This window comes from Leucoraja erinacea, chromosome 12 (assembly GCF_028641065.1).
Source record: "Leucoraja erinacea ecotype New England chromosome 12, Leri_hhj_1, whole genome shotgun sequence".
Taxonomy (NCBI): Eukaryota; Metazoa; Chordata; class Chondrichthyes; order Rajiformes; family Rajidae; genus Leucoraja; species Leucoraja erinaceus.
In genome coordinates, this window is record NC_073388.1 from 29,980,776 (window position 1) to 29,988,092 (window position 7,317).

A 7,317-nucleotide genomic window follows, 5' to 3' on the forward strand; every position below is an offset into this window, starting at 1 on the left:
AAACGAAGGGTTATTGACTATTGGCATTAGAAGAGATAGATTTCTTAATTTTAAGTTCTGTTTTATTTGTTTCCAAGTTCTAATTGTACTATGTATCATTGGATTTTTATTATAATTTTTGTTATTCAAATTCATTGGTGAGAGGAGAGTCGCTCCTGTATTACACGGAGAGCAGTCCTCTCTCTCCATTACAATCCAATCCACCTGCTGGGCAGAGTTGTCCAGCAGGTGAATCATATTTTTAATATTTACTGCCCAATTATAGTACATAAAGTTAGGGAGCGCTAGACCACCCATCTCTTTTGGTTTACTAAGGTGTGCTCTTTGTATTTTGTGGGATTTATAATCCCATATAAAGTTTGTAATGTCTGAGTCTAATTTTTTGAAAAACTTTTTTGGAAGATATATTGGAATTGATTGAAATAAACATAGGGTTTGTGGTAAAAAGATCATTTTTATAGCATTTATTCGACCTATTAAAGACATCGGAAGCGTTTTCCAGAATTTAATTAGATTATTTAATTTCTTAAGTAAGGGGCTATAATTAGCATTAAACATACCGTGATAATTTCTAGTGATTTCAATTCCTAAATATTTAAATTTTTCTGTGGCTATTTTAAAGGGGAATTTCAAAAGATGTGTTGAGTCTTTCGGTTTTATCGACATAATTTCACTTTTGTTCCAGTTTATTCTGTATCCTGAGAAAGATCCAAAGTCCTCAATTAGGTTTAATATGTTTGGTGTACTGATTTGGGGTTTTGTGATATACTGTAGTACATCATCTGCGTGTAAGGATATTTTATTATTTGAATATTTTGTATTATAACCATAAATGTCCGGGTGTGTTCTAATTTTTTCAGCTAAAGGTTCAATTACCAGAGCGAATAACTGCGGTGATAATGAACATCCTTGTCTATTACCCCTTGATAATTGGAATTTCGTAGATAGTATATTATTAGTTAATATTCTAGCCGTGGGTTTGTTATATAATAATTTTATCCATGCGATGAAGCTCTCTCCCATTTAAAATTTTTGCAATACATTAATCATATAATCCCATTCTACTTGATCAAACGCTTTTTCTGCGTCCGATGAAATGATAGATAACTCTTGTTCTTGAGGTTTGTGAGAGTGCATTATGTTAAATAGACGTCTCAGGTTATTAAATGAATGTCTCTTAGGTATAAATCCCGTTTGATCCTTATTTATTAATTTACTGACATATTGACTTAGTCTTCTAGCTAGTATTTTCGCTAATATTTTTTGATCCATATTTAACAAAGCAATAGCTCTATATGATCCTGGTTCTTCTACATCTTTATCCTCTTTTAAGTATTAGTGTGATTGTTGATTCTGCTAGTGTTTCAGGTAAGGTTTGTTCATTAAAATGTATACTAGCAGTATACATTTTCTGTAGACGTGGGGTCACTGTGTCGTAAAAACATTTATAAATTTCCTTACTGAATCCGTTTGGTCCTGGTGTTTTTCCATTCGTAAGTGTGTTTATTGTGTCTTCTATTTCCTTAGATGTAATTTGTGCTCCAGTTCCTCTTGTTCCTTCAATTCTAGTTTTGGAAGGTTAGAATCGTCCAAAAATTCTGAAACTTTATTATTGTCTATTAGCGTTTTCGATGTGTATAAATTCTAATAATATTGAGCAAATCTTTTATTGATATCATTAGGTAGTGTTAATAATTCCCCTCTATCTGATTTAATCTTTAAAATTGCATGATCTTTTTCCCGTTTTTTCAGTTGGCGTGCCAAATGTTTATGGGGTTTGTCCCCAAATTCAAAATGTTCTTGTTTTGTAATTTGGAATAATCTCATAATCTTTTCTGATAATAATTTATTTAGCTTAAATTTCAGTATTAAAATTTTATTATGTTTATCCATAGTTGGGTCTTTAGCATTATCTATATCTAGTTGTCTGATTTGTTCTTCTAATTGTCTTTGTTCATTTTTATTATTTTTGTTTTGAAAAGTTTGATACGAGATAATGACTCTTCTAATAAATGCTTTGAAGGATTCCCATAATAAAGTGGGCGATATATCTGCTGTATCATTTATCTCAAAAAATAGATCCATTTGTTTTTTTAGATATATACTCCCTTGTGGGTCTTTCAAAATTTGCGAGTAAAACCTCCAGAACGATTTGTTCGTAGAGATTCCTTCCAATTTTAAAACAAAAGTTAGCGGGGAGTGATCTGTAATCATATTGGTTTGGTATTTAGGGTTCAGAGTATAAGGGATTAGTTTTGAATCCACTAGGAAATAGTCTTTACATGAGTATGTTTTATGTACCATTGAATAAAACGAGTATTCCCTTCCAGTTAGGTTCGCGATCCTCCAAACGTCTGCTTGTATTTTTTATATATGTATTTAAGAGTTCACTAGTTTTAGATTTCATATCACCTCTTTGTTTTTGCATCGATTTATCTAAGTACGGATCTAAAGCACAGTTGAAGTCTCCTCCAATTATAACGTTTTGGTAGTTAAATTCTGCGATTGTATTCAGGATTTTATTAAAAAATTGATGATTATCAAAATTGGGCGCATATATGTTTACCAAAGTGATTGGCGTAGCATGAATCTCTCCCGTGACTATAAGGTATCTCCCTTCCTTATCTGATATAATGTTCTTTGATTTGAATGGTATTCCTTTGCGAATAATAATTGCGGTGCCTCTGGATTTCGATGTGTATGAGGAGTGAAATGTTTGGCCTATCCATTTCGCCCTCAATCTCATCTGGTCTTGATGTTTAAGGTGCGTTTCTTGTAGAAAAGAAATGTCCGTGTTATATGATTTCAACTGAGCTAGTATTTTGCCCCTTTTAATTGGTTCATTAATACCCCTTATATTCTAGCTACACAGTGTGATTCCTCCCATTTTCTTTTGTTTATCATCTTGCATTTTCTCTGATTTTAGTACCTTTATTTATTACGGTGCATCCGTACCTCAGGACTCTGGATAGTTGGGGGGCGTTTATATTATTAACTTCCTTGGTAGATCCCTTTTGCGATTTTCCTTGAAAAAAAAAAACACATAATAGTGACATATTGTGATTTTAAAAAAAAATTGACAGGTAAAATTACAGTGTCTGAAGTGTTCGACACTGTAATGCGTGTCCCACACGTCTGTGGGGTCCGACATTTATTCGACTTCCGAAATTGATGATGTACTGTTACCTCTGCTCCTTTTATTACTCTATCCCTAAGAAGGCGGTGCCATTTCAAAATCAGCTATATTTCACCCAATTACATTATATATATATATATATATATGTGTGTGTGTGTGACATATATATATATGTAGATATATATATATATACACATACACACACATATATATATACACACACACACACACACACATTATATATATATATATATATATATATATATATATATATATATATATATATACATATATATATATATATATATATATATATATATATATATGTATATATATATATATATATATATATATATATTTCATTCAGACATTATCCGATCTGTGTTCAGCTACTGTGAAATTTATTTATCTAACAGTTTATATATTTATCTAACACTTTCATCTACTAATTATTTATAGTTAGTTATATCTTTGATAATAGTAAGCTGTTAGCTGTAAGGGTTAACCAGAAACAGGCTCCTGGAATTATGCCAGTTGCCTGAGTCTCCTCCCTTCTTCACAGGAACTACATAACACTTAACCTTTCAGTATTATCTACTTTAATTCTAAAATTTGTCATCTCTATATACGAGCTAGTCAGTCTTATTAGCAGGTTATTACATTTTACCCATTATATAGTTCAGGTTAGTTTCCATTTATATTTCTATATTAGTATTGTTAGTTATTATTAATTCTCTATATTTTGTAAAACTATTTTAAAATCTTAATTCGCCATTCGTCCTTGTGATGTTTTCCACATTCGGCTCTGCTGTTCATCTCTGGCTTAGCTTATCAGTCTTTCCTTCATTTTGAACAAAGGATGTCCTTGAGTTAAATTCCAAAGCGTCCAAAGGAGATAAGGTGTCCAGACAAACGCACGTGGAAATTCTCTTCCATTTTAAACTTTTAGAGAGTGTTGTTTCTTCCCTTGTCTTCGGGTGTTCTCTGTGAGATAATAAAAGGCAAGAAACTGTCGCTATCATCCCGCTGGTGTGGTTAATCTTCTGTTTCTGCCACTGCCACAATCTCTTTGGCATATTTATAAGATACGTCCGAGTTAGTGAAAGTTTTCTCTTTTCCCTTGAAAGTAATGCGCATTCTGGCCGGATAAAAACCGCCACATCTAACATCTTTAACTCCATAGAGAATCTGTTTTGTCTGTTCAAACATTTTTCTCTTTTGAACGATCTCATAGGGATAATCCCGGAGGAGGTGTCTTTTCCAAAGGTCATCTTCACTCCATATTTGATTTTTTTCATCAGCTCTTCAAGTGCTAAAATGTCCCGAAGTTTGACTATGATCTGTCGTGGGTGGGCTGGATCTGCTTGTGATCTTGGCTTAAATCTAGGTATTCGATGTGCCACTTCAATTTCCGGTTCCACAGGTAGATTGAGTACATGTTTGATTAGGTTGGCAGTGAACTCATTAGCGTTGTTCCCCTCTGCCCCTTCTGTTACTCCCAATATTCGTAGATTTTGGCGTCGTGAGCGAGCTTCAAGATCAAGGCATTTATCTGAGACTTTCGCCAGTTGACTCAGGTTGTCATCTTTATTTCGGTTCCATATGAAGAAACAATTACATGCACAGCCTCAAATTTCTTCTCAGTTTCTTCTTCGCCTTTCTTAATTCTCCCCATTAGCTCTTCATGCACATCCTCAATTCGTTTTTGTATAATGCCAATGCAGTCAATAATTTTTTGATTACCAGCACTAATGTTTGCCATATTTTCCATTGATTTAACATTCATATTTTCCATCATTTTTGAGTTTCCAGCCTCAATATCCTTTCTCAAATCTCTTACCGAGCTCTTTATCTCCTCCATTTCATTTTTCTCCTTAGAAGCCATCTCAGTCTTGGATCTTGTAGCCATCCCAGAGTCCACCTCAGAGGTCTGTTCTTCAGTTTTCTGTGTTTTCAGCAGTTTTGAGATTGTTCTCTGAGGGCTCTGAGCTGGAGACGTTTTTTTTCATTTAAGTGCTTTTCCCTCCGTTTTAAATCGTAGCGCTTACTGATGACATCATCAGCGTGATGTCCTGGGGCTCCGGTGAGTTTTTGAATTGGTCCCGACTTCCAAACCCGATTTTAACGCAAAAAATCGCGTTTTTACAGCAGCGGAGCTAAAAGTTGCGACTGCTAGTCCAGCATCGGTTTTAGTAATCTGGTAAATAACCTGGGAACTGAAGTTAACCCATTTTGCAATGTTTTTATCATTGCCTTTATCCAGATAAATGTCAAATGTCTGTGGTGAGCTCTGTAAATGGGAGCATCCTAAGGAAATCAGATGCAAAGTTTCATATTCGGAAAAAATTATACTGCACATGCGAGTTAAACGACATTCTGCATCTTTTTCACAATGAACAGGCCGCGCCTGCGAATTCCGTACCTGCTCGAGCAACAACTCTGGCCCGATTTCCGAGCCTGTCCCGAAAGCCAATCCTGGCCATAATACTGAACTTGCCTCAAAAGACAACTCTGGACATAATTCTGAGCTTGCCTGGAAAGACAAATCTGGCCCAATTCTGTGCTTGGAACCTTAGTATTGTGCAGTTTTACATGGTTAGATGCCACTACCATTTGTGTGTTGTAAGGCCACTAGGCCTTATCAAGGGGAATGCTACTTTTATGCAACACATAAACTAAACACATGTTATCATTATCATTGTACAAAAAACAAGTGTAAATATTACCAACTTGTAGATGGTCCCATATTTTTCCTGAGCCCGACTTGGGTCTCGGTTTGAAGACCTCTGCCTAGCTTTCATGCTGCCACCAACTTCAGTGAACTGCTTACTGCCAATGGAGGAGTGGGGTGTGTTGTTGCTGCAACAATGAAGCTTTGCTCGTCATTGGTACCTCGATTGGTCCGATACCTTTTGCTTCCTTATCCAGGTTTTACCTGTTGAATAGGTCTTACCTGGAGAAGATTTGGAGGCTGATCTTTAATGTCACCCCTGATAGCGCTGTTCGGTCCCGGCACGTATAGCATGAGGGGAACTCTGGCCCCTTCCGAGTATTCTGCCACCTTCATTTGCGAGGACTCCCTTGAATCCATATGCATGAGCTCCAGTACGTTCCACGGACATACTTTAGAATTTGAAGTCAGTTACCAACTGACCACTCGCACTCCCCTGCACAGAGTGGGAGATTTGTAGGCAGCCCTGAACAGGTGCTGCCGCAGGCCCCTGCCTCCCTGGCTATACCTCCGACCTCGAAGTCAGAACAAAACTGACCCCGTATGCTCTCCTCCTCCGAGAGGGAGACATTGTGCAGCCCTTCAACAGGTGCTGCGGCCACGGGCCCCCGAGGAGACCTATGGATATAAAGCTCCTCTTGCTGGAGCATATCGTGATGGATCATCCTCTCCATCAGGAGCTCTTTCCTGGACAGCCCTAATATTCTTTTTATTGGCTGACCAGTCCCTGTTGGTATGGGGAATTTTGATGCCATGCCTGGCACCCCTGGTTCTTGGCTTCCATGCCTTGAGGTATGCTGCTCTGCAATACCACCAACCTCAGGGTCAGAACAAAACTGCCCCGGTAAGCTCACCTCCTCCATGAGGGAGACATTATGCAGCCCTTCTACAGGTGCTGCTGCCATGGGCCCCCAAGAAGACCCGTGGATATAAGGCTCCTCTTCATGGAGCAGATCTTCCCTATACAGCCCTTGAACAGAAGCTGCTGCCACGGGCCCATGGAGTGACCCATGGATATAAAGCTCCTCCTGGAGCATGTCATGATGGAGCATCCTCTCCATCAGGTGCTCCATCTTTGGCAGATGTCCACAGACGTCGCTCCTAGTGGGAGGGGAATCCTCCTGGCCCGACTAATCGGTGTCCACAAGCCTTACTGACTTTTTAACGGCTTTCCTCCCCACAGGAGTAGCCACGGTGCTCCCAGTCGGCACCCTGGTGATACCGCCTTCCTCGTGGATTTACCCCTCCACGGGAACCACAATAGTCTGGAAGCCACTGACCGCCTTGTCAGTGACTGGAGTAGCGAACCCGACGTCCGCTGGCTACCCGCGTTCCACAGTCCAGACCGGAGTCTCCCCACAGCCCAAAGCCGGTTTCCCTGCGGCTCGTCCGGACTTCGCTACAGTATCCAGCTGGAAACCTCTGTAAGAAGAGATTCCTGCAAGAAAAA

General features: G+C 38.3%; 1 non-coding gene across 1 annotated transcript; it reads right to left on the minus strand.

The window, feature by feature from the left end:
- Positions 1–5,675: 5,675 nt before the first annotated feature.
- Positions 5,676–5,806, minus strand: LOC129702450 (U6atac minor spliceosomal RNA). Its single transcript, XR_008724390.1, has one exon. It is a non-coding gene; the product is annotated as a U6atac minor spliceosomal RNA (small nuclear RNA).
- Positions 5,807–7,317: the final 1,511 nt, after the last annotated feature.